At 43.7% G+C, this 13,484-nt stretch overlaps 1 protein-coding gene across 2 annotated transcripts in view; it reads left to right on the top strand.

Annotated features, from left to right (window-relative positions):
- xirp2a (xin actin binding repeat containing 2a) overlaps positions 1 to 13,484 on the top strand; it is a 78,363-nt gene that overhangs the window by 42,730 nt on the left and 22,149 nt on the right. The window contains exon 1 of one of the 2 annotated variants that reach the window (XM_086125688.1): positions 3,685 to 3,834. The exons of the other annotated variant lie outside the window; for it this stretch is intronic. The gene's annotated coding sequence lies outside the window, so the exon portion shown is untranslated. Of the gene's footprint in view, positions 1 to 3,684; positions 3,835 to 13,484 lie in introns of those variants that run through there. 2 annotated transcript variants of the gene reach the window in all.

Raw genomic sequence — 13,484 nt, 5'->3', positions numbered from 1 at the left:
CTATAAACCGCTGGCCAATGAGTAGGCGGGGGTTTGCTTCTGCCTCCCTGACGTGGTCCCCCGCTGAACCCCGGCAGAAAAAAAATGCAACATTTCTTAAGGTTAAAATAATCTTCATATTTTTATGAGCATGATAAATGCATTTGCACAACGAAATTACGCTGAAACACATAATAGGGGTGTTCACACGGCACACATTTGCTCCGGCGCTGCACCGATGTATTTTGTTGCGATATATTTTGCACCGCAGCAAATTGTGTGGAGCGTTCACACGTACAAAGCCGCTGAGCGTGTCTGCACCGGCACAGCGTCGGTACAGCCCCACTTGCGTTCACACGGCAGTTTCTGCAGCGGAGCAAAACGACAGAAAACAAATGAGCTGTTGTGTTGGTTCTTTTTAAAACGTATACACAACTCAAGCGACTACTGGACAGGCACGTCCTTCACCTTCTCGGTCTCCGTGCCTTCTGCTCGAGAGTGACCACCCCCGAAAACGTAAATCAACGATGACTTCAATGACACTCAGAAAAGCAAACACGTAATGCGCCAAACAGAAAATCAAGAGAGGAAATCACAAAATAAATTATATGGGGGGGGGGGGGGTTGTGGACACACAACAAAGGAACAAACTACACAAACAACTCCGAGACAGTCCAGTCTCCTACAAAAGGAAAGATGTTACCAGCCAAGTCTTGTGTCGTTATTAAACAAACACATGACGGAAGTCCGACAGAGCGCGAAAGCAACGCATTCTCGCCGTACGTACGCTTCACAAGCATTTGCTCTGGAGCAAATTTAACCCAGTTGCGTTCACACGTGCAAATTTACATCGGTGCTGCTTCGCTAACAAGCATTTGCTCTGGAGCAAATTTTTAAACCACCTCCCTGAGGTGGATCAAATTTGGTCCAGTGTAAACTGTTTACCGGGGCTACGCCGGAGCTAATTTGCACGTGTGACCGCTCTACTGGGGCAGCCCCGGCGTAGCACCGGACCAAATCTTGCCGTGTGAACACCCCTAAAAAGAGGCCAGACAAAGAGAGATCTTGATGTGCATTTGCGTAATTACGAGGAGAAATACTGCAGCCCACTAGGCTTTAAATAGAATAATGCAAATCATATAAATGGGAAAAGATAAATGAAATTATTTCTATAGTCAGCCGCTTAAAAATGATCATCGTTGGCAGCTTTAGGCCCGATGCTGCGCAGCTCAAAACACAGGTACAATGTGTTCTCTCATGGCCGCTTGTTTTCAGTATGACGGAGGAGTCACCTTTTTTAATTACAGTCCGAGTGAGAGGCAAATCAAATGTCAGAGGGTCTTCGTCCATATTTATTATTTCATCTGGGCTGATGGAATTCTCCGCTATCTTTGTTTGTGTGAATGTGCGGAACGAAGCAAGTTTGTCCTCGTAATTGGGAGAGAGCTGCTGAGTCAACGTCGTGCGTGCCCAAATAGACAGGCTTTTCCGGTTCATGAATCTATAACACCACGACGGGCCACCTTTAAAACCTTTAAAAGCCTTGGTTGTCTTTTTACACTGGCTCAGTTCTTCTTGCCGGAGCCTCCACCTTCGCACCATCGACTCGTTTATGCCAAGATTACGGGCAGCAGCTTGATTTCCTTCTTTAACTGCCAGAGTGATGGCTAAAGCTGCATCATATGCTTTTCGTCTGGTATTCTCCATGTTGATCAGGGTTAGAAGAAAGACTGAAATAAGGAAGTTGTGATTACCGTTAATCATACAATTTCATTGGACCCCTGTGTACTACTCATTCATTTTATTGGTCGACTGTTGCCGGGTAACACATTTTTACCCCGCTACGGCAAAAAGAGCGGAAGTTGTGATTAGTCGTACAATCTCATTGGACCTCAGTGAAAGACTCATTCATTTTATTGGTCCAAGTTTTTCCCGCAATGGAAAAAAAAAATTAAAAAGCCGCTTCATATTACAAGCCGCAGTGTTAAAAGTGTGGAAAAAAAGTAGCGGCTTGTAATCCGGAATTTACGGTATAATGTAATAATTACAATGTTTAAACGATCCATTATTCTTGACTTCTGATGTCAAAACTAGTTATCCATCTATTTGTTGCTTGCTGTGTGTGTGAAATGTGGAGGGGGTTCAACATAAAGGAGTATTTGGAGCTAGGAGTCGCGGCTTGGAATTGAAGCAGATTTACATGGGACAGGTGAAGAGAGCCAATCTCTCTTTTTGGTTAATGGATGATGCTACAGCTTCTTGTTGCTTTCAAGCTTAGCTTGTAGCAGATGTGTGCACATTGCAGTATGACTACTTTGATCCACTGGTGAAAAGGACACTTTGATTCACTCCTCTTTCATCAATAACTGCTTCAGACAACAAAGTGTATGCAGGAAAGTGGTTAAGATTGTACAGTTATCTGTGTCTCATGTGTTGTCTTGTATTATTTTGTCATTTTTTCTTAACTTCTCTTTTGATGGCGGCGCGGACACCCGCAGCGGCTCCTCTTGTTTTATGTTGAGAGGGAAGAAATTTCATCTGGGCTGTATGTTACACATACATACAGCACATTTAACAATAAAGTTGTCTTCAATTCAATTCAATTTATATGGTTGCACAAATTTCACAGTTATAAGGGCCTTCGAAGGGAAACCGTAACTACAATGGCTCAAAAACTGGAAGTGAATGCCAGAATGGAATGTTTGTATGTGTTGGTAGTGCAAATGAATTTCCTACTTTCAGCAAAATTGTAAAAATCTTAAGGCGTTTCTTTTGACCACAACCATTATGATTATGAGTACCTGACTTAATTTAAAATTGAGGAGGATTTGTTCCCAGATTTTATTCTTGGCCTCATTATGGGCAGTTTTCACATGAAAATGTTGAAAGAACATAAATTGTCTGCACGACCTAGCTGAATAGAAAAAAACGTTTTAATTGAAATCTTGCAATGTGGTAAAATGAAAAGGAAAATTAAAATAATAATAATAATAATACATTTTATTTATATGCGCCTTTCAAGACACCCAAGGACACTTTACAATAAGAAAAACACAAAACAATACGGGTTGAGCAGCGGCAGCCAAAACGCGCCAGCGTTCACTCAACCCGGAAGTCAGAAAGAAACCACAAGGGAGGGAGAGGGGGAGAAAAAACCCCCCACGCTCGAACTACCCTCATTTTGAGGATAATTTGAGTTAGGCAAAAAACTCCTGCACAAGCATATGACAGTTACAACAGGTCACAACCCCATTTATTGAATGAATACCAGCATTTATGCAGTGGAGAGCACAAAGTCAAAATGTGTAATTGTTGAATGTAGTTCCCCATAAAAAAAAATAAACAAAAAAAGCCTTGCATAGAAGACAGTTTGTTTTTAAATCAAAGCAAGCCATTATAACGAGCACTGGTCACAAAGTTCTGGAGCTCATTAGACTGAGAACAAGTAACCTCATGCTGCAGATGGTGAATACACAGTCCAATTATTATCATATTTTCCTTTACCTCCTGTAACGTCGGCTTCCATAACACTGCCGTGACATAAGTTAAAGGGCATGCCGGGTACCTCGATACTCGAATCTAAAAAAAGGCCAAGGCGATTGCACCAATCCTCTCCTGTAAGTCCATCCTATTTTTTACGAAGGGGCATTCTAAAATAATATCAGCTGTCACTGCATGCCAGGGCCTCACTGCTGAGGAGCACGCTGCTGGAGCTGGACTCCAAGCTTTACTGCAGGTCTCTATCCCGGACTCAACTTCTTGTTCTCCTAAGTATTCCTTTCTGGAGTTGCCAAGCCTTTTTCTCTTCAGGGGGATTCGATTGACATCATTTGTTTCGTGTGTCCCAGGCAGAAGGTAAGCAGTCATTGTCAATTAGGGGCATTCAAAGGGCGAGTCTCGTTCAACAAGTACATGTACGCTCAAGCAGCCAAAACACAAGTAGAGAGAAAATAATGGAAATGAGAGGCAACATTTGTGCTTCTAATGAATTGTTTTAATGGCTGGGGGCTGAGGAGCAGAGCTTGTGAAATGATGTTGCTGTGCTGTAAGCTCCAAAAGGACCATAATGTGGTATTTCAGTGACTCCGCAAGGAAAGACTTTCTGTTTTCTCTCAGCAACCATTGCTTGCGACATGCTCATCGGGAGTATTCTGAGAGTGTGACGAATGAGAAACAAAGTGCTAAGCTGAGCACAAGGAAGCACTTCAGGGCAATCCGGTCCACATATAAAGAACTCACTGATAGATTTGACAACTCAATTATTGCGCCTGTTTTGCTTTCATCTGTGAAGAGAAAATCAGCCTCTGTGGCTGACATTTCAATTAGTCTCGATCATTTAGGGCGCTCCTGTCAACCCTCGCCAACCAAAGACTTTGGTGCATAATACAAGATTGGGTCGCTTAAGGCATGTGGTGTCAGGAGCGGGCCGAGACGAAGCTATCACACGGCCATGTTTTGCCATGTATCGCTGAAATGACTCGTTTGTCTCTGTCTCACTTCAGCGGGAGCGCGACAGAGTCAAGGAGGCTACTGACTTTCTGCATTTTATCCAGAGTTGGACATAAATGTACACAGTTGTCGTGTAACACTGGCAAGAAAATGAAAGTGATGAAAACATAACACATTAGCAGATGTAAATATGGCACCTTCAAACAATGCAGATGCAGATATTCCTGGCACCGAGAGTACATAAATTAGTGAATGCTCATAATTATTGAGATAGAGTGAGAGTCCTTTTACGTCACCTTCACACAGCGCAGGCCTGTAAGTACTCCTCCCCTTCCTTTCCTAAATCTTTCTAGGCGCAGGAGAACATGATGCTGCGGTAACAGGCGGTATATAAAAAGGCCTGGTTTACTTTCTTAGCCTGAGCCTGGCTTGCTCACCTTTGAGCTATGGCAATTTTGCAGACAACATACCTTTGAAAGAGGCTGTTGTCACTGCCGTCATGCATCAACCAGCGGGGACTCTGGCTCTGTGACGGCTCCAGACCATGACGTGAACATTCATCTCTGGTGATAAATGAAACCGCTATATGCTTATGCTTCTGTCATCATGCCGGTGTGAGGTTTCAAGAGGGCCTCAGGTGTAGGTTGTCTGAATTATATTTATCAGATGGACTCAGTAAAAACCTGTTTATTTTCAGATCCCACTGGCTGCCTATTACTCACCATACACTAACATGCCACACATAACAGAAAGCTGAAACTGGTGTCATGAGTACAGCATGTTTTTAATCGCGTGGTGTTGAACCATAGTCATTAATACCACTCAAAGTCACACTCTAAATACGATGAGGAACCTGTTCCCTGTCGGGAGTTATTTCTGTGTTGGTCTTCCAAAGACCACACAGAATAATTGTGTTTATACAATACAATACAATACAACACAAGCTGTCACAAAGTGCTTGACCAAACAGGAAACATAAAATAAAATATGTGGCTCCGATAATGGATGGATGAAGAATTTATTTTCAAAACTTTTAATAATGCTTCAATCAATTTCACAATGTTCAACAATGTGACAGCAAGGAAAACCAAAACATTTCATATAAGGTCAAATACATTTTTGTTGTTTGTTGCTGAGTTTTCTTTCTAAAAAAAAATCAAAACAGCATTTGGTCTTACCTTTATTTGTCCATGAAATCTTTTTCTACGTACTTTTCACGGTAAAAAAAAATCTCACTATGCCAGTGGGAATGTTAAATTAAAAAAAAAAAAAAGCAGAGTGGAAGACCCTTCTTCTACACATTGCCAATGTAGCTCAGCGCTGCCACCTGTCAAAGCTACATGGCATTTTCACTCAAATTCATGGCAGTCCAGAAAGACTAGATATTACACACATTCATTAAATATATCACAGAGACTGTTGAACGTCAACATGTGGAATAGTTTAGTGATAAAATGTGTTTTGGCAATATAAAGAGAAACAGCAATGTCTCTTTTATGAGTGCAGTGCAACAACTGTGTGCGTCAAGTAATGTGTGCACATTACCTTGAGGCATTTGGGGCACAATGACACACATCCCTGTTTGCCCATTTGTTTGAACAGGAAATAAGTACTTTCAGCTATTTTAATGAGGACATTTTTGGACTGAAAAAGAAAATCAATATGAGCACGGAGCAGAGAAGCCATTCTATCAAGGACATATTTATATGTGTCCTTTTCAGGCGCCACACATTCAACCCTGGGTACTGATGCATTATCAGTTTTTGGTGTTCATTTTATTTATTTTTACTCTTCACGAGCAGGGGAGGGGAGGCTCTGATTCCCCTGCTTGCCCTGACTGCACTTTGCTGGCATATGCTACAGCCTCTGTGACTTACTTACTTTAATTCATAAGAGAAAGAAACATGTGTAGGGTGTGTGATGGGTGGGCAAGGAAATGCATTCATCTTTAAGGTCAATGTCACAAAAAACCCCAAAACAAAACAAAAAAACATTTAACCCTTTCAGGGACAGTGGTGACTACAGTGGACAGCTTATCATGTTATCAGGTTACAGGGTGCAGGGTGCATGAAAGGGTTAAAAAAAAACGAACACACGCAACAAACAAGTCATAGTTTGTATAGCTCTCATGACCGTGAAAAAAAATCTTGGACAGTATATTAATAGTGTGCAGTATATATTTTACCTAATTAATTGTATCTGTAAACTTACTGAGTGCTCCTATTATACATTTTTTGTTTGTTTTTGGTTGGTGGAAGGAAGCTGGATCTATCTTTGAATCTCAAACAGGGTCATGAGGAAGCTGCCCTCTTAATTTCTGCTTGTGCAAATAATCTCAAAATGTTAAGACAACCAAAACATACAGTATATCAAAAAGAACACAAGCAATACTTTAATGGAAATTATTGCTGTGTCAACAACTCTAAATGCAAAGGATGTTGATGAATAAATTTACCGGTACCTCAATCTCAAATGGTCTGGATGCTGTTACTCCTATTTAAAGATAATTAAATACCTTGGAGGTGCATTGTACAAGCATAATGACTGTGAAATAAAAGTGCAGGAAAGTTCATTTTGACCTATACAGACAATTCCTCTGAAAGAGTTATTAAAAGACTACAACACTTTTCTGAACTGAAGAGTAAGAATTAACACACTCGACAAACTCACATCTCCCCCACAATCAAATCACGCAGAACTCTTCTCAACAGATCAATGAAAAGAATTTACCTTCTATTTTAGTGAAAAACTATAATGCATCACATTGTCACAAAACGGCAAAATCACAAACATGATGCAACACTGGCCTCTGAATTATTCCTAGGGTGAGGACCAGAACACATCCGTGAGGCTGCATTCAGCCATTTTGGTCCTCAGGTATGGAATAGACTGCCAGAGGACATCAGGTCTGTCGAGACTGTTAATGTTTTTGAGAAGAGGCTTAAGGCACATCTTTGGAGCTTGGATTTTGAAAAAATTATAACTTATTTATGTACTTTTTAAAAATAATTTTAATTCAAGCCTTTAAAAAAAAAAATCCTCGTCTCACCCCTCGGGTGGTGTCTGTCCCTCATTCAGCTCGGGTCCTCTACCAGAGGCCAGGAAGCTTGAGGGTTCTGCGCAGTATCCTTGCTGTTCCCAGCACTGCACATTTCTGGACTGAGATGTCCGATGTTGTTCCCGGGATCTGTTGCAACCAATCATCTAGTTTGGGGGTCACTGCCCCGAGTGCTCCGACCACCACAGGCACGACTGTCACCTTTACCTTCCAGGCTCTCTCCAGCTCCTCTCTGAGCCCTTGGTATTTCTCGAATTTCTCGTGTTCCTTCTTTCTGATGTTTCCATCACTTGGAACCGCTACATCCACTACAACGGCTCTCCTCTGCCCTTTATCTATGATCCCGATATCTGGTTGGTTCGCCATTACCATCATGTCAGTCTGGATCTGGAAGTCCCACAGGATCTTCGCTCTGTCATTCTCCACCACCTTCGGAGGTGTTTCTCATTTTGACCTTGGGGTTTCCAGTCCATACTTCACACAGATGTTTCGGTAGACTATACCAGCCACCTGGTTATGGCGTTCCATGTAGGCTTTCCCTGCCAGCATCTTACACCCTGCAGTTATGTGTTGGATCGTCTCAGGTGCCTCTTTGCACAACCTACACCTTGGGTCTTGTCTGGTGTGGTATATCTGGGCCTCAATGGCTCTGGTGCTCAGGGCCTGCTTCTGAGCAGCCAGGATGAGTGCCTCTGTGCTGTCCTTCAGGCCAGCCCTCTCTAGCCACTGATAGGACTTCCTGAGATCAGCCACTTCAGTTATGGTCCGGTGGTACATCCCGTGTAGGGGCTTGTCCTCCCATGATGGTCCCTCTTCCAGCGCCTCATCCTCTGTTCCCCATTGTCTGAGACATTCTCAGAGTACGTCATCCGTTGGAGCCTTCTCCTTGATGTATTCATGGAGCTTGGATGTTTCATCCTGGACAGTGGCTCTCACACTCACTAGTCCCCGGCCTCCTTCCTTTCGGCTTGCGTACAGTCTCAGGGTGCTGGATTTGGGATGGAACCCTCCATGCATGGTTAGGAGCTTTCGGGTCTTAACGTCCGTGGTCTGAATCTCTTCCTTTGGCCACCTTATTATTCCTGCAGGGTATCTGATCACTGGTAGGGCATAGCTGTTTATTGCCCGGGTCTTATTCTTGCCATTGAGCTGGCTTCTTAGGACTTGCCTCACTCGCTGGAGGTATTTGGCCATAGCCACTTTCCTTGTTGCCATTGGCTTGTGGTATACCGAGGCACTTGTAGCTGTCCTCAATGTTCCTTCAGGGAGTGAGACCCCTCTCTTAGTCACCATCCGGCTACATTTCTCAAGCCCGAATGACATCCCGATGTCGCTGCTGTAGATTCTGGTTGTGTGGATCAGGGAGTCATGTCCCTTTCGCTCTTAGCATACAGCTTTATGTCATCCATGTAGAGGAGGTGACTGATCGTAGCTTTTGACTGACTGATCGTGACCATTTTTGGGGCGGTATCCATAGCCTGTCTTGGTGATTACTTGGCTTAGGGGGTTCAGTCCTATGCAGAACAGCAGTGGGGAGAGTGCATCACCTTGGTATATGCCACATTTGATGGACACTTGGGTAAGTGGCTTGCCATTGGCTTCAAGTGTGGTTTTCCACATCCTCATCGAGTTCGCAACGAAGGCTCTTAGGGTCCTGTTCACCTTATACAACTCCAAGCATTCAGTGATCCATGTATGTGGCATCGAGTCATAGGCTTTCTTGTAATCAATCCAAGCTGTGCACAGGTTGGTACGTCGGGACCTGCAGTCTTGTGCGACTGTTCTGTCAACCAGGAGCTGATGTTTGGCTCCTCTGGTATCTCTACCAATGCCCTTCTGTGCTTTGCTCATGTATTGATCCATGTGTCCACTTATCTTAGCCGCAATGATGCCTGACATGAGCTTCCATGTTGTGGAGAGACAGGTTATTGGCCGATAGTTGGATGGGACTGCACCCTTTGAGGGATCCTTCGTGATCAGGATCGTTCGCCCTTCGGTCAGCCATCCTGGGTGAGTCCCATCCCTCAGCAGCTGGTTCATATGTGCTGCTCGGCGCTCATGGAGTGCTGTGAGTTTCTTTAGCCAGTAGGTGTGGACCATGTCCGGGCCTGGTGCTGTCCAGTTCTTCATATCTGAGACTCTTTCCTGTATGTTTGCCACTGTTATGGTAACTGGGTTCTGTTCAGGGAGGTTGCTGTGTTCCTCTCTCAGGGTCACCAGCCATTGTGCACTGCTGTTATGTGCAACCTCCTTCTCCCATATGCCTTTCCAGTACCTTTCAGTTTCCAGTCTTGGTGGGTCAGCTCTGTTGTTAGGACCCTGCCACTGAGCGTACACTTTCGCAGGTTGTGTTGCGAACAGCCTGTTTATTCGTCTGGTCCCATTCTCTTTCGTGTACCTCTTTAGGCGGCTGGACAAGGCTTGGAGCCTTTGTTTGGCAGTTTCGAGTGCTTCAGGTATGGTCATCCGGATGTACCTCTCGGGTATCGGCCTTTTCATCACACCTCTCTGGGCCTCCGTCAATTGACTCACATCTTTCCGAGCCGCCTTGATCTTAGCCTCCAACCGTCTTTTCCATGGTGGGTAACGTATCTCATGGCTCCCATGGTTGCTCTTATAGCGTACACTTTCGCAGGTTGTGTTGCGAACAGCCTGTTTATTCGTCTGGTCCCATTCTCTTTCGTGTACCTCTTTAGGCGGCTGGACAAGGCTTGGAGCCTTTGTTTGGCAGTTTCGAGTGCTTCAGGTATGGTCATCCGGATGTACCTCTCGGGTATCGGCCTTTTCATCACACCTCTCTGGGCCTCCGTCAATTGACTCACATCTTTCCGAGCCGCCTTGATCTTAGCCTCCAACCGTCTTTTCCATGGTGGGTAACGTATCTCATGGCTCCCATGGTTGCTCTTATAGCCAAGCATCTCTAGGATCACTGATGCTGAAGCGTATATCAGCTCATTGGTTTCCGTGATCGTTACGGTAGGGATCGCCCTCAGTGCTGCATTCACACTTTCCATGAGACTTTCAGGTGGTACTTCACATAGCCGTTGTAATCGGTGTCTAGGTGGCCCAGCTTTCATTCTCGCCATGATCTTAGCTTTCAGGTCAGTTGCTGCCTCGCTCAGCATTTCATTCATTGGGGCTGGCCTCCCAATCTCATCATCTGCATTCATTGGGGCTTGCCTCCCCATCTCTGGTATGACCCCCTCCTCTGATTTGGCAGCCTGGGGCCGTTCACCATGGAACCTGTGTTGTACCTCATCAATCTCAAGTTGTGGATGTTGGAACACTGAGCAACTAGTTGTTTCGTGGTGAACCGTGAAGCCCACATTCTCTGCATGTAACCCCTCTGACTAGGGTTGCTTGAGTAGTAGCATTCCAACAGAGCCATGTTATCGCATCTCGCCCATCTCCGCTTTGTTCCAGTAGCCCATTTTTCATCAAGGTGCTCTGGTTCCCCAGCACCTGACACAGACCTTGTTTGGCTGGGCGATGTCTGAGCCGGCATGTCATTCATTTTATTGTTTCTCATCATTGTATGAGGTAGGCATTAGCGTGAAGGATCTTGCCCAAGGACCCACACTGCATGGTGTTATGTGCTCATTTTTTGCCCCAAGCGGGATTCGAACCACCGTCTCCTGTATGCCAAACCTATGCCTTACCAACTGAGCTATCCACCCATATCTATCTCTCTCTCTCTCTCTCTCTCTCTCTCTCTCTCTCTCTCTCTCTCTCTCTCTCTCTCTCTCTCTCTCTCTCTCTCTCTCTCTCTCTCTCTCTCTCTCTCTCTCTCTCTCTCTATATATATATATATATATATATATATATATATATATATACAGAGTATATCGCTGAAAGCTACGACCGCTGTGACTCAGCGTGGATTAGCTCCCCCTTGGGTGCTTTTTTTTTCTCATGTACTTTCTCTGTGCCTTGCCATGTCTTTTTTAATAACAGGGTCATCAGGGTACATATGCATGTTTTGTGTGTGTGTGTGTGTGTGTGTGTGTATGTGTGTGTGTGTGTGTGTACGGGAATATGCATGCTTGTGGGGATATACCGTATATATCTGTGTATGTAAGAGTGAGGGGCGGGGGGTCTTTAAGTCACATTTGTTTGTTTGATTGATTGAACAAAATCACCCAGGAATCATTGAGAATTTGATGCAATGCATAAAAAAAACAACAACACAGATTTGGTTCAGTAGTTGAAGCCATCAGCTCGCTGTTTTGACTCAATATCATCTGACTTTTTCCAAACAAATTATCTGATCTGTTGAAACCAAATTACAGCAAATAATCAACTGCTCACTTCAGTCAGACGAGCGTCCAAAAACCCAAGAATTAGCCTCTGTAAAGCCACTTCTAAAAGAGAGAATGCTGGATTTCTCCTTGTTTGCTCCAGACCCATCTCACACCTTCCCTTTTCACCAAACATTGTTGTTTTTAATCAACTCAGCAAATTCACTCAATCCGACTTTTTGATCATTTTCAATCGAGCTTCCAACCTCATCACAGAACAGAGACAGCTCTTATTACGGTACTAAATGATATAAGGTTGAGCATTGTCGCAAGGAAGCTGTCGGGTCTTGTCTTATTGGATCTCAGTGCAGTATATGATCATAATATATATACTGTTGAACAGGTTGAAAACTTGGGTGGGATTAAATGGAACAGTCCTAAAATGGTTCAGGTCATACTTGGAGGAAAGGAGTTACTTTGTGACCATTGGAAGTTTTGAATGTGATCGGACTATGACGTGGGGGTCCGTCAAGTGTCAGTCCTTGGACCCCTTTTATTAGTTTTAGAAACATATTTTTTTCTTTACTTTTAAATTGTTTTAAATATATTGAAACTTTTCTGTTAATGTGATTAAATATTGTAAAGGTCTGGGTCCCCCCCACCCCACTTTGTCGCTCACTTTTCTGGCATAAATGTTTTCTGGCATATATGTTGTTTCTTTACTTGTGTGAAGCACATGGAGTTGAACTTGTGCATGAAATGTGCAATGTAAGTAAAGCTGCCTTGCCTTACCTTGACTTAAAGCGAGTGGGTCGAAAATCACCCTAATTGGGTGAAATAATTGCTCTGCAGGGTCAGAGAGGGAGAGAGCTAACACTGGGTTATTGATCCCCAGCACATTTGGTTGAGGATTTGGCCCAGAATGTTGGGTCAAGTTGTTTTTCATTTTGCTCTAGTAGGAGCTAAAAACTACCTATTGTGATGAGAAAAGGGGTTATCAGGACATCTGTGGTTAAAATAATCGTAATTTTACTGCCAACCTTCAGTAAGAATAACCTCACCCTGTCAGGGGTCACCACAGCAAGTCATTCACATGATACATTTTTCACAGCTTTTACACCTGATGCAACCCACACTTTTTCCATGGGTCAACACCTTGGTAGGAAATTCTGAGAATGGGACACACAACTTTACAGATTAGATCCAGCTCTCAAATCATTGCCCTTTCCAAGGACATACATTTACCAACACGGGGGATGAGTGGCTGACGATCTTTCATTGGCCTCGCTACACCTTGAATCAAGCAACACAACGAACAATTATTTTGTGCAAACTTCCTTTTGAAAAGTGCATATAAACACATAAGAACACATTTCCTCATGAGATCCATAAGTGAGTGAGGCTGACCAGGAAAAAAAAAGATCATGTGTGGGAGTGGATCCGATCTGATGTGATCTTTACATCATGGCGTGTATTCTACTTGTGCATACTACTGTACATTCCTTTCAAAAGTTTACAGTTCTTAGACATGCGTTCCCAATTTGATTGTGCTCTGTAGAAAATGACCTCTAGAAAGTCTTGGTGTCTGTTTCCTCCAAACAATAATTCAGTGTTGGGGCCATTCAAATTCAGATTAATTGAACGAATAAAGGCAGTAAGGAAGGAAGGAAGATGTGATTGACTCTGTATTCATGACGCATACTGAGCTCAAAGACTGATTGTTGTATTTAGAGCACACTGTACACACCGTCCAGTATATA

This window comes from Hippocampus guttulatus, chromosome 1 (genome assembly GCF_054856545.1).
Source record: "Hippocampus guttulatus isolate MCC_2025c chromosome 1, RoL_Hgut_1.0, whole genome shotgun sequence".
NCBI classification, from domain to species: Eukaryota; Metazoa; Chordata; class Actinopteri; order Syngnathiformes; family Syngnathidae; genus Hippocampus; species Hippocampus guttulatus.
Note: the sequence above shows the minus strand (reverse complement) of the source record. Positions and strands in the feature narration are given on the sequence as shown.